Source organism: Heterodontus francisci, chromosome 35, assembly GCF_036365525.1.
Source record: "Heterodontus francisci isolate sHetFra1 chromosome 35, sHetFra1.hap1, whole genome shotgun sequence".
NCBI lineage: Eukaryota > Metazoa > Chordata > Chondrichthyes > Heterodontiformes > Heterodontidae > Heterodontus > Heterodontus francisci.
This window is the reverse complement of record NC_090405.1, coordinates 19733390-19744053: the sequence shown is the minus strand read 5'-3', so window position 1 is coordinate 19744053 and position 10664 is coordinate 19733390. Positions and strand designations below refer to the sequence as shown.

The following is a 10664-nucleotide window of genomic DNA, read 5'->3' as shown; positions in this document are numbered from 1 at the left end:
AAAGGAAATTAGATGGATACTTGAAGGAAAGAAACTTGCAGGAGGAAAGGGACCGAGCTGGTGAGTGGAACTGACTAGATTGCTCCGGGGAGAGCCAGCATGGACGTGATAGGCCATACGACCACCTTCTGTGCTGTAAATGACTCTGTGTTGTTTCTCAAATTCAATCCACTGGTGCTTGGTAAATAATTTCAAAGTAAATTGTGCAACCGGAAAATCAGAACCAAGGCAAGAGACGCATAAGGAAGCAAAATTGCTGAAACCCGGGATTGAACCAGGGACCTTTAGATCTTCAGTCTAACGCTCTCCCAACTGAGCTATTTCAGCCCCCCTTTAACAGTGGTTTGGTGTCCTTGTTTTGGAAGAAAATACATACATTCAAGTTTTCCAAAAAATTAAAGAACACAACATGTGAGTAATATTCCCCATTGCTTTCTCAGTACTGATGGATTGTGAAGCGGGAGACAGCCAGAAGTGCCACTGAGCCGCACAGACCCCGAGCTGAGAATGAAATGAGATCAAATTCAATCTTTCATAGTGAGATGCTGCTGAGAGGTAAGAGTCCTGAATCAAAGCGAGACTTGCTCATTTCAAACACTCCCTGTACTCTCTGCTCATGAGGCCTTACAAAAGGGAAAAACAGAATGGCACTCAAACTCACAACCCTGCCATTAAAAGTCTCATATTCGACTGACAGAACTGTCACTTCTACTCGGTCTCTTATTGGATGGATGCAACTCCAACGCAGGGGTGGCATTCAAATCCTCCCATGGGTCCACATGTCAGACTGAGTTCCATGTTGTAGACTCAAGCAAAGGAAATCTGCTCACTTCCAAAACTATCAGCGAATTGAAGCTGATTACAATCAACATCATCAGAGGTCAGAACTACCTGGTGAAAGAAGACACCCTGAAGAAGGATCCACAATTATTCAAAGGCATCGACAAAGTGAAAAACAAGAAAATCGATGAGTCAATGCAAGCCAAACAACAGAAACACTGAAGAATTCCATTCCATTCCATTCCAGAACCCAGTCCTGTTGTTTTTGGAGTCAGGTCACAATGACAGCAACAACTTTATATTCCCACTTGGCTATCTGTACATTTAGTTAATTACAATTTTGTCGACAAGCTCTTTGAATCCAGTTGTCTGGTCCTCAAGCCAGCTCCGTATGGAAGTCAATTCCACCTTCTGCAAGGCTGAAACCAATAGATAACCTTAATCTAAAAATGCCAGCAGACCAGGGCTCGTCCGGGACTTGAACCCAGGATCTCTCGCATGTTAATTAACCATACTCCCAAAGCGAGAATCATACCCCTAGACCAACGAGCCACTGACAGGTCAGGCTTTATTAGCTGCTGTGGAATTTCACTGGAACCCCCCAGCCAATCATCCATTTTTTTTCAGATCAAAGCAACATCCTGCAAATGCTGAAATAAAAACAGAAAGTGCTGGAAATGTTCAGCAGCTCTGGCAGCATCTGTGCTGTGAGAAACACAGTTAACGTTTCAGGGCACTCACCTTTTGTTTCAGCCATCCTTTCAGACTGCTTCTGTCCATCCAATCTCACTTTCTATTCTATCCACATTCTAACCATTCACTACGTTACTACATTTTTCATGAATTCCTCATTTCTTTTATTAATGACAATTTTGTATTTCTGGCCTTTGCTTCAGACACCACCACAAGTGGAATCATGTCTCCATCTACCCAATCAAACCACTTCGCTGTATCCTCACATTGCAATGTTTCTTTAACCCTGACAGACTGTGGAGTTTCTGCTGCTTAATTGCAGTTCTTGCTTCCCGCCAGTAGATGTCACCTCACTCCAATGTAGTGAAGTTTACAAATCTGAGTGAGACACAACAGGAAATAATTGTTCACATTATAGTGAATGTGTGGGATTTAGAAATACTAGGAGTGGAGACGAGTTATTCTTGCACTCTGCTATTACATCTTTTATAATGGACTCCAGCATTTTCCCCACGACTGATGTCAGGCTAACCGGTATGTAATTCGCTGTTTTCTTTCTGCCTCTTTTTTTAAATAGTGGAGTTACATTAACTACCGTCCAATCCATTGGAACTGTTCCAGAGTCGATAGAATTTTGAAAAAAGACCAGAAATGCATCTGCTATTTCAAGGGCCACTTCCTTAAGTACTCTGGGATGTAGATTATCAGGCCCTGGGGATTTATCGGCCTTCAATCCCATCAATGTCCCAAACATTACCTACTAATACTGATTTCATACAGTTCCTCCTTCTCACTAGACCCTATGTTCCCCAACATTTCTGGGAGATAATTTGTATCCTCCTTTGTGAAGACAGATCCAAAGTATGTATTTAATTGGTCTGCCATTTCTTTGTTCCCCATTATAAATTCCCCCGTTTCTGACTGTAAGGGGCCCACATTTGTCTTCACTAATCTTTTTCTCTATACATATCTATAGAAGCTTTTACAGTCAGTTTTTATGTTCTCTGCTAGCTTACTCTCATACTCTATTTCCCCCTTCTTAATCAATCCTTTTGTCCTCCTCTGCTAAATTCCAAACTGCTCACAATCTTCAGGTTTGCTGCTTGTTCTGGCCATTTTATATTTCTCCTCCTTGGATCTAATACTTTCCTTAATTTCTTTTGTAAGCCACAGTTGAGCCACCCTTCCTGTTTTACTTTTGCACAGACAGGAATGAACAATTGTTGTAATTCATCCATGCGCTCTTTAAATGCTAGCCATTGCCTATCCACTGTCAACCCTTTAAGTAACGTTCCCCAATCTATCATAGCCAACTCCCGCCTCATACCTTCATAGTTTTCTTTGTTTAGATTCAGGACCCGAGTCTCGGAATCAACTCTCTCACTCTGCATCTTAATGAAGAATTTTATCATATTATGAGCGCACTTCCCCAAGGGACCCCACACAACAAGATTGTTAACTAATCCTTTCTCATTACACAATACCCAGTCCAGGATGGCCTGTTCTCTAGAGGTGTTATACACCTCTATCAATTCTCCACTCAATCTCCTTTGAGAAAGGCAGAATAATCCTAGCTTTTCCAACCTAACCTTGTAACTAAAATCCCCCATCCCTGGATCCATTCTGGTAAATCGCCTCTGTGTCCTCTCAAGGACCCTCACATTCTTTCTAAAGTCTGCTGAGCAGAACTGGAAGCAACACTCCAATTGGGGCCTAACCAGAGTTTTATAATGGTTCAGCATAACTTCCCTGCTTTTGTATTCAATGCCTCTACTTATAAAGCCCAAAATCCCATATGCTTTGCGAACCACTCTCGCAATATGTCTTGCCACCTTCAAAGATTGATGCACATGAACCCCAAGTCCCTCTATTCCAGTACACTCTTTAGAACTGTGCCATTAAGTATATATTGCCTCTCCCTATTCCTTATGCCAAAATACATCACCTCACACTTGTCACTATTAAATTCCATCTGCCACCTGTCTGCCCATTCTGCTAGCCTATCACTGTCCTGTTGCCTTACTGAAGTCCATGTATATGACATCTACAGCCCTTCCCTCATCAATCAACTTTGTCACTTCCTCAAAGAATTCTAGTGGAGAGTTTTCTCCCTGGTGGCCATTGACTTCAATTTTGCAAGGGCTCCTTGATGCCCTTGGCAAGAGCAGTCACTGTCTCCTCACCTCACCTCTTGAGTTCAGCTCTTTTGTCCAAATTTGGGTCAAGGCTGCAACGAGGTCAGGAACCAAGTGGCTCTGGCAGAACCCAAAATGAGCATTGATGAGCAGGTTCGTGCTGTGTAAGTGCTGCTTGATAGCACTGTCAATGACACCTTCCATCACTTTACTGATGATCAAGAGGAGGCTGATGGGGCAGTAATTGACAGGGTTGGATTTGTCCTGCTTTTTGTTTGCAGGACATTCTTTCTTTCTTTTGGGCCTCCTTATCTCGAGAGACAATGGATACGCGCCTGGAGGTGGTCAGTGGTTTGTGAAGCAGCGCCTGGAGTGGCTATAAAGGCCAATTCTGGAGTGACAGGCTCTTCCACAGGTGCTGCAGAGAAATTTGTTTGTTGGGGCTGTTGCACAGTTGGCTCTCCCCTTGCGCCTCTGTCTTTTTTCCTGCCAACTACTAAGTCTCTTCGACTCGCCACAATTTAGCCCTGTCTTTATGGCTGCCCGCCAGCTCTGGCGAATGCTGGCAACTGACTCCCACGACTTGTGATCAATGTCACACGATTTCATGTCGCGTTTGCAGACGTCTTTATAACGGAGACATGGACGGCCGGTGGGTCTGATACCAGTGGCGAGCTCGCTGTACAATGTGTCTTTGGGGATCCTGCCATCTTCCATGCGGCTCACATGGCCAAGCCATCTCAAGCGCCGCTGACTCAGTAGTGTGTATAAGCTGGGGATGTTGGCCGCTTCAAGGACTTCTGTGTTGGAGATATAGTCCTGCCACCTGATGCCAAGTATTCTCCGAAGGCAGCGAAGATGGAATGAATTGAGACGTCGCTCTTGGCTGGCATACGTTGTCCAGGCCTCGCTGCCGTAGAGCAAGGTACTGAGGACACAGGCCTGATACACTCGGACTTTTGTGTTCCGTGTCAGTGCGCCATTTTCCCACACTCTCTTGGCCAGTCTGGACATAGCAGTGGAAGCCTTACCCATGCGCTTGTTGATTTCTGCATCTAGAGACAGGTTACTGGTGATAGTTGAGCCTAGGTAGGTGAACTCTTGAACCACTTCCAGAGCGTGGTCGCCAATATTGATGGATGGAGCATTTCTGACATCCTGCCCCATGATGTTCGTTTTCTTGAGGCTGATGGTTAGGCCAAATTCATTGCAGGCAGACGCAAACCTGTCGATGAGACTCTGCAGGCATTCTTCAGTGTGAGATGTTAAAGCAGCATCGTCAGCAAAGAGGAGTTCTCTGATGAGGACTTTCCGTACTTTGGACTTCGCTCTTAGACGGGCAAGGTTGAACAACCTGCCCCCTGATCTTGTGTGGAGGAAAATTCCTTCTTCAGAGGATTTGAACGCATGTGAAAGCAGCAGGGAGAAGAAAATCCCAAAAAGTGTGGGTGCGAGAACACAGCCCTGTTTCACACCACTCAGGATAGGAAAGGGCTCTGATGAGGAGCCACCATGTTGAATTGTGCCTTTCATATTGTCATGGAATGAGGTGATGATACTTAGTAGCTTTGGTGGACATCCAATCTTTTCTAGTAGTCTGAAGAGACCACGTCTGCTGACGAGGTCAAAGGCTTTGGTGAGATCAATGAAAGCAATGTAGAGGGGCATCTGTTGTTCACGGCATTTCTCCTGTATCTGACGAAGGGAGAACAGCATGTCAATAGTCGATCTCTCTGCACGAAAGCCACACTGTGCCTCAGGGTAGACGCGCTCGGCCAGCTTCTGGAGCCTGTTCAGAGCGACTCGAGCAAAGACTTTCCCCACTATGCTGAGCAGGGAGATTCCACGGTAGTTGTTGCAGTCGCCGCGGTCACCTTTGTTTTTATAGAGGGTGATGATGTTGGCATCGCGCATGTCCTGGGGTACTGCTCCCTCATCCCAGCACAGGCATAGCAGTTCATGTAATGCTGAGAGTATAGCAGGCTTGGCACTCTTGATTATTTCAGGGGTAATGCTGTCCTTCCCAGGGGCTTTTCCGCTGGCTAGGGAATCAATGGCATCACTGAGTTCCGATTTGGTTGGCTGTATGTCCAGCTCATCCATGACTGGTAGAGGCTGGGCTGCATTGAGGGCAGTCTCAGTGACAGCATTCTCCCTGGAGTACAGTTCTAGGTAGTGCTCAACCCAGCGGTCCATCTGTTTGCGTTGGTCAGTGATTATGTCCCCCGATTTAGATTTGAGGGGGGTGATCTTCTTGATGGTTGGCCCAAGAGCTCTCTTCATGCCATCATACATTCCTCTGATGTTTCCGGTGTCTGAGGCCAGCTGAATATGACTGCATAGGTGTTGCCAGTAGTCGTTTGCGCAACGCCTAGCTGTTCTTTGTGCAGTACTTCTGGCTGCTTTAAGTGCTGCGGATGTTAAATCGCTGGGGGCTTTCTTGTAGTTCAAAAGTGCAATGCGCTTAGCGGCTATGACAGGTTCCAGCTCTTCATTATGAGATTGAAACCAGTCTGCATTTCTCTTCGCACTTTTGCCGTAGGTGGTCAAAGCTGACTCATAGATGGCGTCTCTGATGTGGGCCCACTTGGTCTCAGCATCCCCTGTGGGAGTGTTTTGAAGGGCTGTTACAAGTGAATTTAGAAATTTTTGTAACAGCTGTGGGTGAGAAATTCTGCTCGTGTTGATGCGCGGGTGGCCCTTCTGCTTGGAATGATGCAACTTCTTTGGTCTGAGTCTAACCTTGCTGCACACCAGGGAGTGGTCGGTGTCGCAGTCCGCACTGTGGAAGCTGCGTGTGATTTGAACACTGTTTAAGGCGGCTCGCCTTGTGACAATGAGGTCTAGCTGGTGCCAACGACGTGATCTTGGGTGCCTCCATGAAACCTGGTGACAGGGTTTAGTGTGAAAGAACGAGTTGGTGATGCAGAGGTTATGATAGGTACACAACTCAAGCAGTCTCTGCCCGTTCTCATTCATCCTTCCAACGCCATAGCGCCCAAGGCAGGAGGGCCATGAGTCATGGTCGGCCCCAACCCTGGCATTAAAGTCCCCCAGCAGGAATAGGTGTTCGGTGTTGGGGATGCTGCTAATGATGTTATGGAGTTGTTCATAGAACTGGTCTTTAGCTTCAGGTGCGGAACAGAGTGTTGGAGCATAGATGCTGAGTAGGTGTACTGGACCAGAGGTGGTGAGCAGTCGGATGGACAGTATGCGTTCCGAGCCATTTGAGGGAGGCTCTATCATGCTGAGCAAGGAGTTTCTGATGGCGAAGCCCACTCCATGCTGTCTTGGTTCTTCAGGATCCCTGCCCTGCCAGAAGAAGGTGTAGTCTTGCTCTGCTAGAGAGCCACTCGCGGGGAGGCGAGTCTCCTGAAGTGCTGCAATGTCCACATTGAGTCTACTGAGCTCGTTGTTAATGATGGCGGTCTTCCGAGAATCGTTGATTTGTGTAAGGTCTTCCGACAGGCCAGGACACATAGTTCTGACGTTCCAGCTTGCAAAGCGAAGGGCTGGTACCTTCTTTCCTTTTTTCATGTTGTTTGGTGCGGTGTGTCAGTCCACCTTTCGGGCAATGACCCTGAGCTCCAAGCACCCATTGAAGCAGGCAGACTGTGGCGGGACAGAACCTTATTGACCGGGGGCTGCCCGGTTTGAGGCGGGCGGTAGCTGTCCAGTGAGGTGCAATGACCTCTCCCACCGACAAAGGCAACCCGTGGCGCCCAGTTTCTACGCCAATTTATCTGGACTTATAACCCGTAACTGCTGCCTTCCGTGTTGTTTCAGTCGCTGTGAGGCAACTATGGAGTGACCTCTCCATGGCGCATGCCTGGGCAAATTTATGGAGGTTGAGAGTTGCCCAGTCGTCAAAACCCCCCTCTCGGCCTTTCTGGTGGGGTCCAAAGGAGTGCAGGACACGACGTTTGGCACCAGTATGGCTGCAGGAACTGCCGGAAACATGCCAAAGGTGACACATGACCGCCTACGGGGTTCCGCTCCGGATTTTCTGTTAGGGTTTACTCCCTTAGCCTTGGTCTCTCCCGAGACGCCCACAAGGCAGTGGGGTTGTTGGGGCCCCTACACAGGTGTAGGATGGTGCCGGTGGGAGGAGGGGATGCAAGGGGGAGGGGTAGAGGGAGGGGGTGGGGGGGGGTGCAGGGGAAGGGGGTGCGGGGTGAAGATGGTGCGAGGGGGGGGCGGGCTGGGACGGGGTTGTGAGGGGGTGAGCTGAGAGGGTGGAGCAGGGAAGGGGACGGGGGTGGGGGGGGGGGGGGTGGAAGGGGGGTAAAGGGGGGGGGGGAGGGGGGGTGGAATCTGGTGCAGGTAATAAGCCATTTCCTCAGTGCCCACCATCGACGTCCGGAAAGCTCATCCACGTCCTTCGGGAGGTGAAGCATCATTTGGCAGACTTAGAGGTGATTACATTTGCTAAGGGTTTTTTTTTTGCAGTGGTTTAAATAAAGGCATGCAGCATTGCCGACAGTGCGCTGCAGATGCTCTCCGAGCCATCTCCCGCGGGCGCTTTGAAGTTGCGGCCGGGGGGGCCGTTCGTGGATGTTTTGGGTGTTCGGGGCACCTTTTCACAGGACTTCTCTCGGGTCCCGCAGCTCCTTCTTCACCTCAATGGACTTACCGCATGCCGTGGCTGCAGACACTCTGGACTGTGAAGACAGCAGGATCGGAGATTAAAGTATCGGCAGCTGTGCTCGTCAGTTTCATCCGGATCAATTTCATTGAGAAAACAAAGAGCAGGTGTGGCTGGGGGAGGGCAGTGGGCCCAGGTAACATACACTAAACTAACTGTTAACTTTTAGATAGGGCTAAAATGAACTGATTTAAAGAGCCAGGGGAATTTAAACAGTTTAAGAGGGCAGATTGGGGGAGAAAACGTTAGGGATGGGAGCAGATGGCCATGGATAGAGTTGAACAGCTAGGGAGCTTCCAGCCCAGGAGCCATCTTTTCTAGTTCCAGATCGTCAGTGCAGGACATACCTGGGTAATTTTCCACGTTGCTGGGTAGATGCCAGTGTTGTAGCTGTACTGGAACAGCGTGGCTAGTGGCGCGGCTAGTTCTGGAGCATAAGTCATCAGCACTACAGCCGGGATGTTGTCAGTATCCAGTGCCTTCAGCCATTTCTTGATATCATGTGGAGTGAAGTGGATTTGCTGAAGATTGGCATCTGCGATGCTGGGGACATCAGGAGGAGGTCGAGATGCATCATTTAGTTGATACTTCTGGCTGAAGATGGTTGCAAATTATTCAACCTTGTATTTTGCACTGATATGCTGGTCTCCCCTATCATTAAGGATGGGGATATTTGTGGAACCTCCTGTTGATTGTTTAATTATCCACCACCATTCAGGACTGGATGTGGCAGGACTGTAGAGCTTTGATCTGATCTATTGGTTGTGAGATCACTCAGCTCTGTCTATTGCATGCTGCTTCCACTGTTTGACATGCAAGTAATCCTGTGTTGTAGCTTCACTCATTTTTAGGTCTGCTTGGTGCTGCTCCTGACATGCCCTCCTGCACACTTCATTGAACCACTATTGCTCCCTTGGCTTGATGGTAATGGTAGAGTGAGGGATATGTCAGGCCATGAGGTAACATATTGTGTTTAAATACAATTCTGCTGCTGCAGATGGCCCACAGTGCCACATGGATGCCCAGTTTTGAGTTGCCAGATCTGTTCATTTCTTCCCTCAGATATAATTGGAAAAAAATTCCAAAGGAATGCATGTACTAAATAAAAAGGAGAGAGAAATAAATACTGACAAAATAGATGGCAGCATTTGCAAGGTAAAAAGATTTATAAGTTTTATTATCGATGAGTGAGAGGAATATATCACACTTTGGGGCTTCTGGAAGTGGATTTACTGATAATTTTGGGAATTGATAGGAAGCTGCTTCATGGTTGGTGGAACAAACTCCCGCCCTTGGGGTGGAGCCAACAGCTGCATCCGTCCAATAACAGACAGAGTAGAAGTACAGTATCAGGCCTTGTTAGCTCAGTTGGTAGAGCATGGGACTTTTAATCTCAGGGTCTTGGATTTGAGACCCATGTTGTGTGGTTGTTCTTCCCTTTTTCAGACTTCATCGGCAGAGAGTTCAAGGGGTGTTTGAAATTAAATTCAACAACATCACCAGATTTCAACTCCGCCCCCCTGCCAGTGTAGTTGAATGGACCTTCAACCTCTGCCCTCCCCCTTCCCCTCCCTCCCAGAACTGCAACAGGGATCCCCTTGTCCTCACTTTCCACCCCACCTGCCTCCACAGCAGCATAGTGGCGCAGTGGTTAGCACTGCAGCCTCACAGTTCCAGCAACCCGGGTTCAATTCTGGGTACTGTCTGTGTGAAGTTTGCAAGTTCTCCCTGTGTCTGTGTGGGTTTCCTCCGGGTGCTCCAGTTTCCTCCCACAAGCCAAAAGACTTGCAGGTTGGTAGGTAAATTGGCCATTATAAATTGCCCCTAGTATAGGTAGGTCGTAGGGAAATATAGGGACAGGTGGGGATGTGGTAGGAGTATAGAATTATCATAAATGGGTGGTTGATCGTCGGCACAGACCATGTGGGCCGAAGGGCCTGTTTCAGTGCTGTATCTCTAAACATAAACACATCCAAAGGATCATCCTCCATCATTTCCGCCACCTCCAGCGTGATGCCACCACCAAACGCAACTTCCCCTCCCTTGTCAGCATTCCGAAGGGATTGTTCCTTCCACAACACCCTGGACCACTCCTCCATTACCCCAACACCTCTTCCCCTTCCCAAGGCACCTTCCCATGCAATCGCAGGAGATATAATACCTGCCCTTTTCCATCCTCTCTGCTCATTATCTAAAGCCCCAAACACTCCTTTTAGGTGAAGCAGCGATTTACTTGTACTTCTTTCAATTATGTATACTGTATTCACTACTCACAATGCGGGCTCCTCTAAACTGGGGAGACCAAAAGCAGATTAGGTGGAACACCTCTGCTCAGGCCGAAAGCATGATCCTGAGCTTCTGGTTGCTTGCCATTTCAACACTCCCCCCTGCTCTCATGTCAACATTTCTGT

The 10664-nt window shown here is 47.9% G+C and overlaps 2 non-coding genes across 2 annotated transcripts; both read right to left on the bottom strand.

Annotated features, from left to right (window-relative positions):
- Positions 1-254: 254 nt before the first annotated feature.
- Positions 255-327, bottom strand: trnaf-gaa (transfer RNA phenylalanine (anticodon GAA)). The gene has a single exon. It is a non-coding gene; the product is annotated as a tRNA-Phe (tRNA).
- Positions 328-1243: 916 nt separating this feature from the next.
- Positions 1244-1332, bottom strand: trnap-ugg (transfer RNA proline (anticodon UGG)). Its single transcript is given in 2 exon segments — positions 1244-1279; positions 1297-1332. It is a non-coding gene; the product is annotated as a tRNA-Pro (tRNA).
- Between the last annotated feature and the right edge of the window lie 9332 nt (positions 1333-10664).